Source organism: Lepisosteus oculatus, chromosome 5 (assembly GCF_040954835.1).
Source record: "Lepisosteus oculatus isolate fLepOcu1 chromosome 5, fLepOcu1.hap2, whole genome shotgun sequence".
Taxonomy (NCBI): Eukaryota; Metazoa; Chordata; class Actinopteri; order Semionotiformes; family Lepisosteidae; genus Lepisosteus; species Lepisosteus oculatus.
The window spans coordinates 7,059,219-7,078,329 of NC_090700.1; the positions used below are offsets into that span (position 1 = coordinate 7,059,219).

Sequence of the window (19,111 nt, forward strand, 5' to 3'; positions counted from 1 at the left end):
TCTCATGCAGTAACCTACGCCTCTTATCCTGAAAGGGAAGAATAAAGAAGTGTGTGTTGGAATGTGGGGGAGCTGTTGTCAGTAAAAACAGCTCTGACACTATAGAAAATATTTGGAAACTCCCTTTAGCTTTCCTCTTTGCTCTGATGTGCTCAGAAATGGGACAATGAGAAAGAGCTTCAGGCTCATGGACAGCTCTTAGACCTGAAGCCAATGTTCACGGAGTCTGACAGCAAGTTGGATACCATCAGATAGGGCCATTATATCTGAGAATCGATTGCACACGAAGGTGAAAAGAATGCGATATCACAAACACTTTGAGGGCCAAAATGAAGTGTAATGTTATTTACCAAGTGGCAGATACAAAATGGAGTAAAAACTCCATAAATACCATCGTATTAATATTAAAAGAGGTTTTATTTTTTTAATATTACATTTATTGCGTGAGCCAAGAACAAAGACTGTAACAAATGTTGTTGTACCGTATACACAGTATTTTAATAACAAATTCCTTTTTGCCTCCTATTACCATCAAAGCACTTCTTAATGCCTATCGATGTTATCGAGTGGGGACTTGCTGTTTATGTAATATTTCAGAGCTTAAAGCTTTTTGCTTTATTCTGAAAATACAAAACAATATAGAAGAAACAAATGAATACAGTGAATGCACACAAAATACCTTAAAGATACATACATTGAGAATATGACACCACAAGTATCTAATTAGGATTTTGCTCTCTGTTGTGGTGTAAGTCTGACACCATTAGCTGGAGCTCAGCACAGAACTGTAGTGCACAGCTATATTATAGCGATTGCTCAAATACAGGTGTAAAAGGCTGGCTGTTAACCAGCTGTTGCAAAGAGAAACCAGATAAACATAATTTTACGTTACAAGTCCAACTTATACACCATTTTGTCAACAGGAGAAAGTTAATTCTCGTAGATACAATGACTGCTCTGGTCTGTCTCAGCCCTCTGTGTTCTTGCGGTACTGAAACTGAAGTTCTCATACACTTTGTTATTAAACACTGTAGGACTGTTGTTGTCATTGGCTCTCAGTCTGGCACCTGCAGAGACAGACAAAAAAACAAAACAAAAAATAAAATTATTATCGTTAGTGAATTAAGTATGGTAGTTACCACGTTATTTTGAATTTTGCTATGGAGTTACCATATTAAAACAGAACACTTGCTTCTCTTTGACATTTCTCCTGGTTTCACTGTGCTTTAGAATGCTTTTCTGTAATTTTTAGTGTGGCAGACCTTTATGTGAATATTTCTACCGATATGAAAATGTGACAAAGTAACTCATAACTCTTAAATAAAATGAAGGTCAGATAAACTATTTATCTACTACTTACTATTAACTATTTATATTTAACTATATCACTATAAACCCAAAACAATAAGCTTTTATCAGTTCTATAGATGAAGTGATTTAATTATTAGTAATTGTGAGTATACTGTATGTGGAAAAATGTTACCTCTGTTATTCAGAAGCAGCAGGTGTCTGATAAACATCTTTGTAAGTAGGCATATAATGCAGAGAGCTTATCTTTATTATCACATCCTGCCAGTTTGGGACATTTTGAAACCAAGACCAAAGTTTTTTTGTTGAGGATGACAGAAATACTTTAGATTGCGATAAATATTTGTTTTACTCCTGTGCTGAGAGTTAGGCTTATAGTTTTGGATTGAATAGATTTTTCACCATGCAAGTCCTTTAAAGTTTGTGCTACACGAACCACTGAACACAGAAAGAGTTTCCTTTAGCTGATTATGTTACCTCGATAAACATAGATGTAGTATTTTGTTAAGTCTGGGCTGTATTTCTTCAGGATCACAGAGGTGAAATGACTGATCGGGACTCATGGCAGAGTGTGTGAAATCAGAACACATACAGGTAACCATCATTTCATTTACAGGTCACAGATGCAATATAGCATCACTCATGAATAATTAATTTAGAAGATCTGATCTGTGCTTTTTTAAACATTTATTTGAGGAACCACATTCATTGATGTGCAAGCAATTTATTTTTTGAGTCCATAGTCTTAAATAATTACAATTATAAAGATGTCAGATCAAATCAATTTTATATATCAATACTTGCTAACCCTCTATATAAAGTCATGTTTTAAATGTCACTCAATCTCTGTGTTTTCAGGTTGCTGGTGTAATTGCAGGGGAACCTAAAGACCAGTTAAATGTTCCTTCTGTCCTCTGACTTATTCAGCAGCGCCATCTAGTGGGGTCTGAAAATAACAACCCAATGTGCAAGATTTTCCTTGCTCAAGAAAAAAAAAATCTGTCCTGTTCTTTATCTTATTTCCACGGATTGTTCCTGTGCCAGGAAGAACTGCTTTTTAACTGACATTATGTACTGTAAGCTAAAGGGAAAAGCTGGTCACTGATATGTACATTTGACACAGGCTCTGTTAAACTGTTAAAAGCACAGTAGTGATAAAATTATGTAATTAAAGTTGTGATTTGTAAATTCTACATAATCCGTTTTCTCAATTATTTGTTTGCCTCCCCTTTAATTATTTTTCACATATCATTGGTGGGGCAATGTTATTACCCAATCCTGATTTGACTAACGTATTTCATAACTCATTACATAAAGGGGAAAAATGATCAAAACTGACATTAAGAATTCCATCGCAAATAACAATTCTGTCCACGCTGTTTAACATATTTCAGATTACAGGAGCTCAGCATCTTCCAATACAATAACAGCAGTTGTCAGGTTCTTGCGTACAAACACCTCCTGTCTACATAACCTTATAAAACTATGTTCAGTGCCAATCAGGGGCGTAGCCACGGCTGGGTTTGGGTGGCCCAGACCCTCCCTGATTGTTCCTAGGCCTACACAATCAGTCCAAAGTAATTTAAGATTCCCCCCCTCCCCCCTTGTTTGCGTTACATGATTTGCTTTTTAATGTTACGTGCTTGATTTTTTTCATCTTATGTGATTTGCAATTGGCTCGCTGTATCTTTTGTGACCGAGAAGAAAATTATGTAAATACCGTGGGGCGGTGCATGTGTAGCCGTAGCCTAATTAGCTATCGTTGTGGTCAGACCCTCTTAGAGCTATCTAGCGCCAGGTTTTTGGTTTATTAGCCAAGTTGGCAAAACAAATGCATATATTTACGTTTTCCAAAAAGCCGCCTGTAGATGACTAGACCAGTCCCGAAACAAATGAGACACATGAGATGCTACAGGCGTCTTGGGTTTTAAGGAGTACAGCCTGACTTCCCGAATAGTTTCTGTCAGTGCACGCGTTTGCTTGTAGCAGCTCGATACATGCTCGACCTACAAGTTTTGGAATGCATGAATAACATTAAGATATTATATTGACGGATAGATGCGAGTGTGCATTTTACATATAACTATTCAGATCGCCTCTAAATGCCCTGCAGTATTTTAAGTGGACGACGTTTACAGAGCTAAAATACATCCAAAGTATGTATTTGACGCTTTTATTAGCAATTAAAGGTACGGTGAATTGGTTAGCACTGTAATGCAACTATAACAATTCAGTGTTAAGTCTTGTGGAAAGTCACGAATTTCCAAATTAGGTGTCTTTGGGCATCGAAAATAGAATACTAATGTCGTGGGTTTCATACAAGTTTAAAAGCATCATGAAGGATCAAATAAGATCTTCAGAACTTAATATTTGAATACCTTCGCAGTTTTTGTTCTCATGGCGCCTCACTCGATATTACCCTTGGGGCGATGCATTTACTCCAACCTCTGAAACCCATACGTGCACGTTCTTCTGGTACAGCATGTTACGCTCAATCCGCTGAATATTTATAGTCAAGGTAAAAGCTCCGTGAAGTTGCCCCCCTACAGACAGCACAAGCGATGAAACCCACCTCATTTCGTTAGTGCTACGTTTGTACCGGTTCGTGCTGTTGAAAGTAATAACGCCTTGTTTTTCCGGTGATCACGTTACTATGCACGGTGACTTTTTTGACCTCCAGTGACCCCGTCTGCCGAGTTCAAGCGCTCTGTTACAGTTCAGCTCGTACCCTTAACATTGTAAAGACAATCAATATCCATAAACATATGAGCCTCCTTAGATGTGAATAATACTAAGACATGTTGTAATGTATGTAAAATCACCGTGATTGTAAGACCTGTGTTTTTTATTTTCTAAGGCACGTTTTCCTTGTCTTTCCCTACCGTGACACGCTGTTGCCAAACGCATAACTGTGGGATACCATCGCGACAAGACCTCCGGAGCATGTCATGATAGGGACCCCATGTATAAGGCGTGTATATCGTGGCAGTGTATATCACGACTGGCGCCTTGCTTCCATGCCATCCTGGCACCGCTGTCGCAACAAAGGTCTCATATCAGGCATATCGCGATATGCAGGCTCCATGTCGCAACATGGGCGTGACAGGTTTTGGTCATATCGCGATATATGGGCTCCATGTCGCGACATGGGGGGGTGGGCGTTTTGGCTGGGCGGGTCATATCGCGATATAGGGTCTTCCATGTCGCGACATGGGCGTGACAGGTTTTGGTCATATCGCGATATATGGGCTCCATGTCGCGACATGGGGGGTGGGCGTTTTGGCTGGGCGGGTCATATCGCGATATAGGGTCTTTCATGTCACGACATGGGGGCGGGATATCGCGGTATGCGGCTTTATGTCGCGAGATGGGGGTGGGGCGTTTTGTCGGGGTACACCATATCGCGATATATATGGACTTAATGTCACGACAGTGGCGCCACGCCAGTCGCGATGGGTATCACAATGTGATCGTGATGAGCGCACCTATCGGAGTCGTGAACGCCCTGTGGATGCCATGACATTCTTTGTCTGCTATTCAGTTTTGACCTCAGTGCGAGTTCTCTTAGATTGATTAGTAACTGGAAACCAATGGATGTGTTACTGTATATCCAGCGCGCTCATACAGCACACATGGTTAACCGGGGCTACAGTATTTGGTCCAGGAAGAACATCCATCACCTGTGTATCTACATGTTCTCGGAACTTCCGCTGTGGCGCTTTATCCAATCAGAGTGTCGATTCTCACTCTTCACCCAATCGCGGCCCGAGCTGTTCGGGGGTTTAGCCAATCACGGGTCTGAGAGCTGTTCAAGCCAGCAGCGCCAGGTGGATCGGCTTGGTTACTGTTAATGAGAAGCTGTTTTAAAAATGCTTTACTTATTTGCAAAATAACTACATCGGCTTATTTTTTTAACTTCTTTATTGATTCACAATGCTCCGTACTCTTCGAAATAACTACATTTTTATTTGCATTATAACCGTCTCCGCTGCTTTCTGTAATGAATACAGTACATGGTATTTGAGTAATTGTAATCGTATATTTAGGGTAGGGGAAACACCTTCTGCTCTGTACTTCAAAAGTAGAAATTTAAAGTCTATGATCATTATATTATTATGCTCGTGCTTTCAATTTTGTTTTTTATTGTTAAATTATACCGATCTTGAAACTAATACCTAAAAATTTTGCACCAGCGGTAATTTGGAAACTGGTGTCTCTTCACCAATGAAAGGAGTACACAAGCAATACATTTTCGAGAACGGTTAAAAATTAAAAGAAAACACCAAACCCAAAGAACAAACATAGTAACTCCTCCCTAATTGTAAGACTGTTTATTCGTGTAAAGTCTGGGGTCAACTGATCAAAAGATCGCAACCGAAAGATCTCAGGACAAGAAGGCGCTATATTGAAATATATTGAAACATCCACCTCTTGGTAAGAACATGCAATTATTTGCTAGTGTTCGCTTTTTGAGATTACACCCGCAACTCTTCTGATTAGGGTATGTGACATTCGTGACAAATTTAATTTTCCTGCTCACAGAAACGCACAGAAGACACTGATATTAATTGCAAAATCCAGCGCCGCCCCCAACCGGGCAAACACAGGAACACAATTGCAGAAATGTTACTCACTTTCGCACTGGTAACAGACGCTTGAACTCGGCAGACGGGGGCACTGGAGGCGCTATATCTCGGGAACGAAAGCAGCACAAACCGGCACAAACGCAGCACTAACGAATGAGGGGGGTTTCATCGTTTGTGCCGTCTGTAGGGGGGGCAACTTCACGGAGCTCAAGGTAAACCCTGCATGGTATTTTAAATACAATATTTAGGACGGATTTTGAATCTTGCGTTTTGCGTTGTGTTAATTGTGTTTTGCAATAAAATATTAATTTCAGAGAAACTCGTAAAACTACTGAACAATCTAAAAGCAGGCATACGAAATAATTAGAACTGTTACAAGCAACAAGTGAAAATGAGCTCTTACAGCTTTTCTTTAGCTAAAGACAAAGTCCTCATACGAGAGACCTTTGCAAACTAGCTGGCATTTGAACGGGAAATGGCCGACTCTCGAGATTATCGCCATATTTTCAATTCCAAACCCCGACGCCTGCGTCTGGTCTAGAAGGCCAACACCTCACAACAGAGTTAGGCACTGACTGTTTTTTTGTTTCTGTCCGCCGTGGCACAGTAGCGTTCGGCAGCCTAGGTAATTGTTGCTTAACCCGTGTGTGTGAGAGAGAGAGACGGTACGTATATACATAAGGTTCCGCTAATTCTGCTGTTAGATTATACCGCTCGAGATTTGCATTGTAAATTGGAGGGGTGGCATTATACTGGCAGGACGGCCAGTTAGAACCCGGGCCACCCACTTTTGCACAGGCACACCCCAAAATCAGTTCCTGGCTACGCCCCTGGTGCCAGTGTTTTAAAAATAACAAATTAATCATAATCGATGAAGATAGTGCAAATTAAAAAGTCCATGATGTTTCAAGATGCCATGAATTCAGAAGTCAATTAATAAACAATACAATTCCTACTTAAATTCAAGTGGAGGTCAGGCTGCCTTGTGTTAGCAAAGAAGAATTGTAAGTTTCTAGTGTTTTGAGTGGTTATTACAGTGTTTTGAGTTAAGGGTTAATAACAGTTTTGGGTAGCAGGTTATTGTTTCAGGGCAGTCTTATAGAATTGTACAAAGGCAGCAAGCCTGCATTTGTTCTATGTGGATAAGAACCTACAGTACACAGAGTGCACACCTACTGTGTATGGTTCTTAAACAGAGTTCTGAACACAGACTCCCTCATCCACTAAACAGAATGGAGACTGGGACAGTTAAGCAATTGTTATAGATGTATTGTGGCTATTGTTCCCTAATGTTGGATTTCTGTTTTCTTTTTAGTGATGCTGTGCAGCATGGAAACTTATAGGACTGTGTGGGGACACTGCTGGTGCTGTTTGTGCCTGTGGCTGGCTGCCCTACTTTTTAAAGCTCATCTCTCATCCTTTCTGTGTCAACATTGTTCATTGTCGAATTTTATGAAGACAACATACCCCTACTGTAGATGCATACTCTGACTTTATCACTTTCATTAAAGAGAAAAGGTATTTCCAAAAAGAGCAAACTATATTTCTTCATGAATGTTGTATTAACATCATTAAAAAAAAAACATTGGGCAACATTGTGGAGCAGTGATCTATAACTGGAAGGCTGTAGGTTCAAAACCTTGGTGAGATTCTCTTGTTTTAACCTTGAGCAAAGTCATCTAGATTGCTCCAGTGTATAACAGTCAAGCTGTATAATTCGGAGCAAAAGTAATAACATTACCCCACCAATGCTATGTGGAAAAACTTTGGATAAATGTGTCAGCCAAGTCATTTAGAAACACCATTCTAAATATATGAACGTAGGTGAGGTTGTTTGATGCTCAATCACTAAGGTGAAATCTGAGGGCATTGTTGACTGTTTTTACTGATATAATGTGGGAGAATAATATGAGACACAGAAGTTAGAAGGGGTAGAGAAAACATATCTCTGAGTAAAAAAAGGAAAATATGAAGTATGGAAATAGCTAACTGATACCATACAAGTCAAACATAGCAACTAACACTTTGAATTTAAAAGTAGAATTGTTTGCATCCCAGAAACCTTAAGAAATTTTTGATTAAAAGTGGATTTAAAAATAATTTATTATTTTAATAGCTTCCTTCTGACCACTCACCAAGCCTTTTTGTCCTCCAAATTGATCTTTACATCTCCCACTCAGCAACACACCTCTCTCCCAGACTCAGACTAGCTCTGTGACTACTTTTTTCCATTGTGAAAGAGGTGCTTTAAAAGAGCAATGGAGATGCTGTCAACCACAGCCCACTTAAAAATGTTAGAAATCTTTAACTTAGATAAGATGTTGCGATTTAAGATCAACAGCAAGGAAGTGTTGACCTAAAGCACATCACTGAAAGTATTTCCAGAACTTTAAAACAACAACAGCAACAACTCAGAAATCTGTTCATAAGTCAGGCTAATTATTAAAAGCTTAAGGAATTGTCATACACCGAGTCCTTCATTTTTGTTTTGGTTTTGAATCCCTGACTTTAAAACCGTTTTGAAATTAAACACACAAAGATTTAGGCAGGTGTGTGGAAAGAGTTCCCTCTGAATGTGTGCTTTAAAGATGCTACTTGGGAAGTCATCACTGTTGGGAGTGTTTGAGAGAGCTCTCACAAATTTCTAATGTTTCTTTTTCAAATATTAAGTACAGCGATGTGTAAAACAAAGCACACCCTCTTAAGATTCTGTATTGCTGCATATTAAGACATCTGACCTTTACCTAGTTCTCACCTAATCCTATCAGTACTGTAGATAAATCTAACCTCATGTGCACCCTAACTGCTTCCATATCCATAAGAAGGTAATTAAAATCAGGTGCTGCTCATCAAGTGCACGTTTGGTTAATCAACAGGAAGTGCTTCCACCTATATATAAAATCATAAACTATGTCAGTTTGATCTGGAGCATTCAGGTTTGTGCTAATGCATCATGCCTAGGTCAAAGGATATCCGTGATGGTCTCAGAGAAAGAATCATTGTTGCTCATGAGTCGGCAAAGGATCATAAAGCCATTTCCAAACAATATGAAGTCCATCATTCCACAGTGAGAAAGATAATTGACACATTCAAAAAGTTCAAGATGGCCAATCTACCCAAGAGTGGGTGTCCCAGCAAATTCACCCCAAAGATCAGACCAACTGATGCTTCTGGAAATGACAAGGAACCTAAAAGCTTCATCCATGGATCTACAGGCCTTTGTCAATATGGTACATGTTAGAGTTCATGATTCTACAATTAGGAAAAGACTGAACAAGAATGGGTTTCCGTGGATTCCTCTGTCTACCAGCACGTTCTAGAAGAAAAGGTGAGTCCGCCTGTCAAACAGCTAAGGCTTAGCCATAAATGGATTATCCCAAACCAGTAAATCTACAACTGAATGGCTGAAAAAGAAAAGTACCAGAAAAGAAAATAATTTTGGAATGGCCGAGTCAAAGTCCAGACTTCAACCCCCTTGAGATGCTGTGACGTAAAGAGAGCTGTGCATAAAGGAATGACCTCACCGAGCTGAAGCAATTTGGTAAGGAGGAACGGGCCACACTTCCTCCCAGGGGATGTGAGTGGCTGATAAACTCTTATAGGAAAAGTGTACTTCAAATTATTTCTGCTAAAGGGGGTTTCACACATTACCGAATTATGAAGTGCACCTACTTTTTCACACAAGGCTATGAAATGTTGGCTGTTTGTTTGATAATGAAAAAGCAAAATGTGTGTTATCTGTCACAAAAGGTTAGGTTTATCTAATGTTAGGACTTGGTGAGGAATAGATGAAGGTCAGATATATTTTAATATGTAAATCCTTATACATTTAAGGAGGTGTACTTTTTTTCACATCACTGTACAAAACTGGTATCCAACTGTATTTCGTGGCAGTGACCAGAGATCACTGTGATCTATGTCCTTATGAGAAAGGATTTCAGCACTGGCACAGTATCATTAAAACACATTCTAAGAGAGGCTTGAAAGACAACACAAGTGCAGATTCCTAAAGGCATATCTGATGTATAAGCCTGATATTTTTATATCATAGTGTGTATAGAAAAAATGACTTTAAAAAAGGCTTACGTTTCCAAAAGCAGAGAAAAAGAGAGCTTCCAACCACTATGCTTGTCAACAGACAGGCAGAGGTAACTATGATGATTATGAAGTTCAGGTTGCAGCAGTTCTTATCTGAAAGGCAAGATAATGACATCAGAATATTAAAACAACTTAGTATATCTTCTAATTTGTCTGCCCTTATGAGGGTTTGTCATGAAACTTGCAGAATTTTTTTTTTTTCGTATGATTTTCCCATGTTTAAAAATGATGAGTATTTACCAGTGTTAAGACAGTTTTCTATATTTGATCACACTGTTGTCATGATTTGATAGTGATGCATTGAAAGTTACTCTGCTTTTTTCAGTATGTACTGGCCCATTGGTGCTGGAGTGATACCTCCTGTATGGTCATAGTAGGTATCTCACTAATAACACCTTCCCGAGGAGCAGGCAGCTTCTATTTAACACATTTTCTTATAGTAAATTGTTGCTCCTTTGATAGCGCCTTCCTCCATCAGTATCAGTCCAGGGTGTGGCCACGCCTTCCTCATTGACTGAACCTTACTCTATCAGTGTTCGTGGAGGGTGTGGCCACTTCTCATCACTTGTCATCAAATTCTTCATCGTTCAATGAAGATTATGATGCACTGCCGGTGTTGATCAGGGACATGTAACTCCAGTCCTGGCGAATTGTAGCATTTTCAGAATTATTAAAATTGCTTAATTGGGAGGAGTTAGCACGCTTTTCAGATCTCCGCTCACTGAAAATGTAAAACTAAAAAACCTGCATCACTAAAGGTTTAGCAGAACCAGGGCTGCAGCCGGTCTAAATGAAGCTTTACGAAAGGATGCAGAAGATTGAAAAATTTGTGTCCAACTTTCAGCACCATCAAAATTCACATCATCACACTGCACCTGTAGAGCCAGTGATCTGTCTTTGTGCTTTGCAGAATAAACAGGTATCAACAGCAATGCATCCCTGCTCCCTCCTCTGGTCACAACATACAATATCTCACATCACGCCTTTGGTTCAATGTGTCACTAACCACTGTATATTAACTCAATAGGCTCTTAAATAAATAACACAATCTAGTTGAAAGAACTGAAAAAGAAGTTACAGCTAATCACTAGAAACCTGTGCATTCTAACTGAAAAGGAAGTCTCACATCTGAACACCACTTCTGTCAGCTGGACCTCAAGCCAGCTTCTTCCTTCCTGATGCCTTACAGCTCTGTACAGTTGTGCAAACCTCACATTTAGGTTTCAAGCTTTTATATCCAAGTATTCAAAATCTGTATGAGGACACTTGTACTTTATTTCCCTTAAACAAGTTAAAAAGGGAAATTAATAAAAAATTATTAAAATAATCATGTTTTGCAGAGGCAGAGGGAATGGAAACTGATCTGCACGAAAGACTGGGTCTTGTTTTTGGTAGTCTTTTGGGTACACTAACTTATTGGTACACACCCAAGCCACTCTGTAGTACAAGAAGCACCTACCTGTGATGTTATGAAGGATGCTGCCTTCCTTGAGAATAATGGAATCATTATAGTAGTTTCCAGTACACTGTATAACATCACTCTCTTTCCAGTCAGGTTTGCAAAGAGTCAGGTAACCAGCTGCGCTGAAATAGGTATCATCTGATTGAACAGGGTCCTCGCTCTTAACGCCTTTATATATCCTTTCTCCATTTCTTGTCCAGGTGAAGTTTACTTCAGATGAGTTGAGGAACTTGAGCTTGCAGATCAGTTGCTTGCATGTCCCAGAATTATTGCCAGAGGTGTTCAGGTATTCCAGCCTGATAACTGGGGAAGCTTTGGAAAACATATCACATCAGCAAACTTTCCACACAAATAGTACTTTTCTATCTTTAAGCAAGTAACTATGCTGCCTGTTAAGAATTACATGGAAATCTGCAGACACAGTAAGGGATGTTATGTTATGTCATGTGACCATCATGTACAATACACTTTAAGGGTGATTCAAAAACCAAGTGAATTAATTCTAACTGGAGGCAAGGAGGAATCTTCTGTGCTTTTATTTTATCCTTGTTAGTAAAAATGTAATTTGTGTAGCTCTACAATACATAAAAACTAACTATGATTAAATTAATATTCTATAATTTCTATTAAAAAGATACTCTGTTATAATCTTACACATAAAGGTATTTTAAGATTAATAAATAACAGAGATAGATTCTTACCTTTACTTGCTAGAAAAAATAAACATCAGAAACTCATGCTTTAGAAGGAGTTTTTAGGAGTGGTAATAGTGTTTATATTCTGCACTGTACAAGAGATTACTTCTGAGAAAGTTTCCAAGGGTCTTCACCACTGCTGCAGAGCATGAAAGTGTTTTTTCTACCTTACTAGCGCAGTGAGGAACAGAGAAAGTGGCAGAGCAGTGCGCAGTTCCTGTAAGGGTCAGGCTATCTCAATTTCAGCAGAAGAGAAAAGAGGATGGTACTGTGTGAGAATAACAACTATTTCTCCCCCAACCCAAAAGAAAGACAGAAGTAGGTAGCTGGCTCAGAAGAGAGAAAATATATTGTTGTTACACACAATAGCTATAAGAAGCAAACATAAAAGTAAATAGAAGTACCTTCGACCCGAAGAATGAGATAATCTGTTTTTTCTTCTGTTGGTGGAGGTATTTGTCTTGAAACGGTGCAGTTATATTGACCTGCATCACTGATCTGGAGATCATTCAGTTGCAGTTGGTGGTTCTCTAATATTGCCATTCGTTCCTTGCAGTTTTGCTTTGTGATATTGCCTTGGTCCACAATGTGTCCACAGGTGGCCCTAGACGTTCCGACTCTTTTCCATTGAACTACAACCTGCGATGCTTTGGGAAAAGCAGTAGCTGATGAACACTGAAGATTAACTGTACTCCCAAGGTTTGCCCGGATGGTAGGAACGGCATCTGTGGTGTCAGAAATAACAAAACATAATGCAAAACAAGCTCTTATTCTTTTACTTTCCCTTATCTTGCTGTCTCTCTTATCACTTCTTTTTACCAAGCCGCCTCTCCGATCGGGGATGATTTCAGTCTTTGAATGTTCTGGTTTCTTTTACGTTTTAGAGTTTCTTCTAAAGTCCGTCTCATCAGACTTGTATTAGCTTTCAGTACCTTTCTGCATCCTGGGAACTTTAATGTAGAAGGTTCCCGGCTGCAACCACACTCGCTGTAAAATCCTTTGAGATGGGAAATGTCACGACTCGTACTTTCTCCCGTAAACGCCCTGGCATTCCCACGCATACTAAACTCCACACGCGCTCACCCAGGAACTAATGATCCAATCACGTGCCTCTCCCTTTAATATTTAAACACTCTTCACCGGCTTACCTACTGTACGCTCACTATTGAGAAGTCTTCCACAGCTTTCTCTTGTGCTCGCCACTATTCCCCCTTGACTACCCAATCTGGTTCTTCTACTTTTGACTTGGCTCTTGCCTGGCGACCTGGATTTGCAATCTTGGATTTACTTTTGCTCGGACTCCCTTCCTCACGGCTTCGCACAGGGGGTCCAACAGCTCACCCCTTTCAGAAACCCTGACAGCGTAGCAGAGGGACCAGAACCCAACTAAAATTGATCAGACAGATGGATCACTATAAACAAGAATTCCCTGGTAACTTGGATAATTTTTGTGAAACTGATACTTATTCTACAGACAATGTTAAATGATAGACAAATGACCTGTGTTATTGCTAAATATATCACTTAAAACTAGTCATGACTTCCGCTTTGTTCTAACTATTTAATTGTAAAATAACCTAGAATTTTCCATATGAATAATTCCAGTAAGCTAATAGTAACTGTCCTTCCTTGATACTCTTAATCCTCCTTTTAAAACACTAAAAAATCAAGGCCTCTTCATGTTTCAGAAATGACACCATAATAAGGTTGTACAGTATATTATTTATAAATTAATTTCCAACTTTGTTTAATACCACATCTCTCTCACCTTTAGATACCTAACTGGTGATGTATCCCTAACCCTCAGTCTTTTTTATATCTGAGTCTGAACTCAAAAATGCAGTTCAAACCGTGATACAGTAATGATGTTCCTCCATGATTCATTGGGCAAAATGTTCTTTCAGTGCTTTCCCTGCTTTCCCCACACTTTTATCACATTGTTCTTTTGCTATCTGTTTTTCAAAAATATATATTTTATTTTGATTTATTATAATTAACCACACAAAGGAGGAAATTCAAAAATAATTACAGAACACAATAGACCACATTCACTCCTTTCAGAGACACACAATCTGCATTACAGGACTTTAGTTAAAAAACAAAGAGAAAGAAGGGGTAAAACATATTTAGACAAGGGAACATCACATAATCTGAGCTACTTAATCAATAGCAGAGCACCAAGCCACCAACGTAGAGACACTGAGTACAGCTGCACTGTGGACCTTTCTGATAGTAAAATATAATGTAAACATGCTGACTAAACACAAAAAAAACAAATAGTAAGCTTTGGAAATCCCCCAGAATACAGTAGACTTCTACACTGCAGTCTGTTCTTGCCTCGTACTTGTTAATTATTTTTAACTTGTATCCAAACAGAATCCGAGTCCCTGCATTTTCTTTTCACAACAGAGAGACAGAGTCTTAAAGTAATGTTGGGTAATTATTTTTTGTGACGCTTCGCAAGAATCGGAAACCAAATAAATGTTAGGGCTTGTCAAATATAATTATTTCGAGACTATTAGTCTCTACCAGTCCTGGTCGACCAGCCCCGGTCCTGGCAAGCCACAATCCACAAGTTTGATGGTTGCCCCTAAATAATAACTAAGAACATTAACAATATTTTCTTTTGACATTATTTGGTAAATTTGTATTTTGACAGGTATTTTCTACTATATGTCCCTTTCCACATATCACAACTCATAGCCTGAAATCACTGTATGACCTGTCCAGGGCAAAAAAAAAAGCTTTTTGCAGCTTTCGAAAAAAGCAATAGTCTTACCTGTAAAAGACGTAAAACTCCTGAAAACAGCATAGATGAAAAAAAGTGATTTTTTCACCTGTGAACCCATTGTGACAATGAGACTTCAGCAGAACTCAAAGGCTTCCTGTATTGTGCTGACAGGCTTTCCTGCACCTTCTTCCTGTCCGTGCATTTCAGCTCACATCGCCCACCAACATCTTCAGTGCTGTCATAGCGAGCTTTTACAACACTGCTAAACCCAGAACACAAAAGGAAATAAAATACGAGTTTCACTTCAAAGAAATTCAATCAGTATTTCAAGCTGCGTACGTGTTATTGGGATGGTCATCAGTCTCGCTGGCAAAGTTTGAAATATTACATGTACTGTACCTAATATTGATTACTCCAGGGGTTCAAATGCACAGACATGACCTATATAATCGTCCCACAATGACCCATATAAATATATACAGTTAATATTCTTTCTGAGCACCTTTCTTGCTTCTGAAGTCCTTTTTTTCAGAATAGGTAGCATCTACTGTATAGTTCAGGTGGGTAGCTGCGTCAGCATGCGTAGGCTGCAAAGGAACAAGTAATAGGTTTATTCCATGCTGAAAAAAAGAAGAAAGAGAACACAACGTTTCGGCCGTGGAGCCTTCTACTGTATAGTATACTTTATCTGCTATACTGTATGTTCGTACATATTGTACTGTAACTTGCAAAAACACACATCACGATGCCTACTGTAAAGAGAAAGTGGAGTGATTAATCATCTTATCTCGTTATTAAATCCCAACTAGGTTTTTAGCTTTTATTAAAAACAAAGGAAGCGGAACATCTTGTTGGCAGGGAAAAAAGATTTTTAAGTCTCAGAAAAGAGCACTATGGGATGACAAAAGGAACTGAAATATATTAGTTTCACTAAACACTATTATGTCCTGATCTAGCTTAAACATGATTCTATAGAGAGAGAAATACAGTTGTCTAGAGTGATTTCTCTAAACATTGTAATGCCAAAATTGACATGCTCATGCTTTGGGGTGCAACAACTTGGGTATGCAATGTTATTCCAGTGTCCATGAGTGAGGATGACTTTGAGGAAATGCTAATTGGAGTGTAAACTAGTCTTCCTCTAGAATGGGCCACAAAAAATAGGAGTGGGTGTAGTGGCTCTTTTGATAGACAAAACCTACTGTAACACTGAATTTCCTCTGTCTGCATAATACCTGCCTCTGATGTCCAAACACCAATTACAAAATTAACACTTTTAATAATTACAACAACAAGAATGATGCACAAAGCAAGAAAATGAAAAAACACGTAATCATCTTTATTGCCTGCTAGCAAAAGGAAAGGACAGTTTTTGTATATGCATACAAGTTTAGGAATAGGAGTAGTTGAAAAAGTCACAAACTAATAAGAGTCAATAAACAAAGCACAATATAAAATAACTGGTCATTTTCTTCAAATGAAGCAATTGAATAGTTTGCTAGTGGCTTTGATCTAAGACCCTTTACAAGTAGGTTATCTAGATATCTGATATCTTGACATTTCACATATCAGTAAGGAAAATAAGGGATTCTGCAGGTTAAGCAACACAAGGGAGCAATGTACACAGGCACCTTCTTTTCAACATACAGAAATCTATGTAAGTCATTGCATGTAACATGGGAACACTATAAAGGAACAAGTAATAGGTTTATTCCATGCTGAAAAAAAGAAGAAAGAGAACACAACGTTTCGGCCGTGGAGCCTTCTTCAGGTGTGAGAGAGACAGGGCAGTAGGCAAAGGTAAAGTAGCGGGAGAACAAAGGTTGGGAGGGAGGAGGAGTGAGAGGCGGGAGCAGGGGACAGAAAGAGAGGCCAATTAAGAGGTGTGAAATGAAATGGGAACACTATGCACTGTACTTTAAATAACAGCAACAAAAAGGGGGAAAAAAACGTGGGAGCCAAGTCAGATGTCCCAAAAAGAAACAGAAAATGATTTCCAATGCACTGTTCACTTGTTGACAAGATTGTGAAAGGGCTCCCAAATCCAGTACAGTATATACACATGCCATCTTTCCCCATCTTGACAACTAATCTGCTTGAGCTACAAGATCCGCTCACTGTTTCCTGTTAATCCCAGTCTCAAGTGTGGTTCACAAGGCTGTCCTACAGTGGAGCACCACTTTAGTTAAAGGCCTCTGCTTCCCCTTGCCTCTGCTCTTATCAGATCAGTTTTTATGCAGTATTTATGTTCCCAGCTTTTGTCTATCTACAAACTAAACAAAGACACCAAAATTATTAAAGTGCCAGGTAATCTCAGCAGATATGAGTAGCTACTGTATGAGTTTGGCCTTGTAGTAGTATTGCTAGTTGAGGGTGATGACAGAACTTACAAGCGTTCAAAATCCAGTTTGGCTTTCAAAGTCTCCTGAAATAATAAAACAGTGACTCGTGCAGTAGTTCTAAAATTCCAGACAATCCCAGGGAATGGGAGACCTTTTTGTCTAAGTGTGTTTATGTGCATGTTTGTAGAACTACACTGGCTAAGCGCCGTTGAACACATTACTGTATTTCCATACAGAAACGGGGTGATTGTGTTCACGGTTAACACATCTTTCTGCACAGCAGCATGATATTGGTCCATATGAGGACTAGTTTTAAGTAAGTTCTTGGTATGAGTAGCTGGGTTCAAGTCTTACACAGGTGAGGCAAGCCAGCACTAAGTAATGTGCAGACTGAAATACACAACCTTTGAGTTTTAGCTCAGTTTTCAATGGCGACAGTATAGACATGTTGGTGTTTGCTGTAGTAAATCTGTGTTCCTTCAGTGATGGGAAGGTGAGGAGGTGGTTGTCTTGGTGACGTATCTAAAATACTGTAGAATCATCAAACTGTTAGGAAGCACAGCACTCAATTGTTAAATATTACCTAGAATTAACGAACAGGCTTAAATACACTTGACTTAGGTCCAATCCACTGCAAACAGAAAATATTTCATGATGTTAAAATAGGCCATGTTTAATTATATAAAGTAAAGCATAACCTTAATCTTAAAATACGGGGTACTTTGAAATCTAGATAAAAAACGAGGGAGCAGGAATTAGGTTTCAAGAGTTGTCTCCTCACTCTAGGTGTAAAGAGGTCACATTGAAAAATCTTATTTTAGAAACAACCTCCATGTCCTTTGTACTGTAAGCCATTAATTTGAACACAACGAAATAGTCTGAAGTGCATCATTCATCAGCCATGAACAGAAAACATATTAAGAAAGGGAAAATTGGAATTCTTTTGTCTTAGGAATGTATTCTTCAAGTAGCCCTGAGGCTGGAAATTAAGCAATCACAATAGATCTATGTTGTTATGCCTTTGTGTGTGATGGGGGATACATAGACTCATGATCCACAGGTACCACTCCTAAGCTAGCTGGAATGCCATCAGTATACCAACTACAATGATATCCCTGCTACAAACCATAAGAAATTCTGCCAAGCTCATCAGCAGTCAGATCCTTACTGTACTACAGTATCTTGCATTACCGGGACATTTGAGCATCCAGAGGATCACCACACACTGTGCCAAATATGTGCACATGGTACAGCTGTCTACTTAGAACTACAGCCAAAATACCAAGAGCAAGATTATAGCTGTCTGTGGACCCAGATTAGCTCTTTGGAAACCATATGGTATTTTTTGGGTAGAGATTTGTGCAAGCTAAATACATGCTCAAACATGAAAAGATCTGTTGCTACCTGTAAAGGACCCTGTACCAACACATTTCTTAAGAAATATTCAGTGATCACTCCAATGTCATTCTTTGAGGACTCTTAGACACAAACAGAAAACTTAGAAGTTTGAATTTGGAGAAACAGCGGCATTCAAGAGATAATAATGTAATTAAATAAAGAACCCCCCTTCCATCAATTTCAAGTCTGATTTTCTTTTCCTTTGGATATAAAAAAACACTTTCACACAACAGGCATCGTCTGTGGGGCTTTTTGAAAAATCCCGTGCCAAACCAGACAAACATATTTGTTTGGTTTTAAACACATGACTGTGACTAAATATCTCAAATGTGAAATAACTGCATCATGGTCATTGTGTTTAAGCCTTGTAAAGTCAGCAGCCTAAAGCGCCAGCACAGAAACCTTCCGGGAATTTGTCTCTCAGTCTCTTGGTACTGTCATTCCACTTTAAACCGATTTGGGTGCAAACCCTTGGCAATATTTCAAAGACG

The 19,111-nt window shown here is 39.0% G+C and overlaps 1 long non-coding RNA gene across 4 annotated transcripts; it reads right to left on the bottom strand.

Moving 5' to 3' along the window:
* Positions 1-334: 334 nt before the first annotated feature.
* Positions 335-15,154, bottom strand: LOC107076672 (uncharacterized). 4 transcript variants are annotated; one of them, XR_011189621.1, is made up of 6 exons: positions 14,929-15,154; positions 12,554-12,874; positions 11,452-11,766; positions 9,981-10,085; positions 888-1,067; positions 338-620 (listed from the first exon to the last, which is right to left on the bottom strand). It is a non-coding gene; the product is annotated as an uncharacterized lncRNA (long non-coding RNA). The 4 variants fall into 4 exon arrangements; XR_001477852.2 differs by lacking the exon at positions 14,929-15,154 and adding an exon at positions 13,298-13,535 and having other exon boundaries at positions 335-1,067; XR_011189622.1 differs by lacking the exon at positions 14,929-15,154 and adding an exon at positions 13,082-13,111 and having other exon boundaries at positions 335-1,067.
* Positions 15,155-19,111: the final 3,957 nt, after the last annotated feature.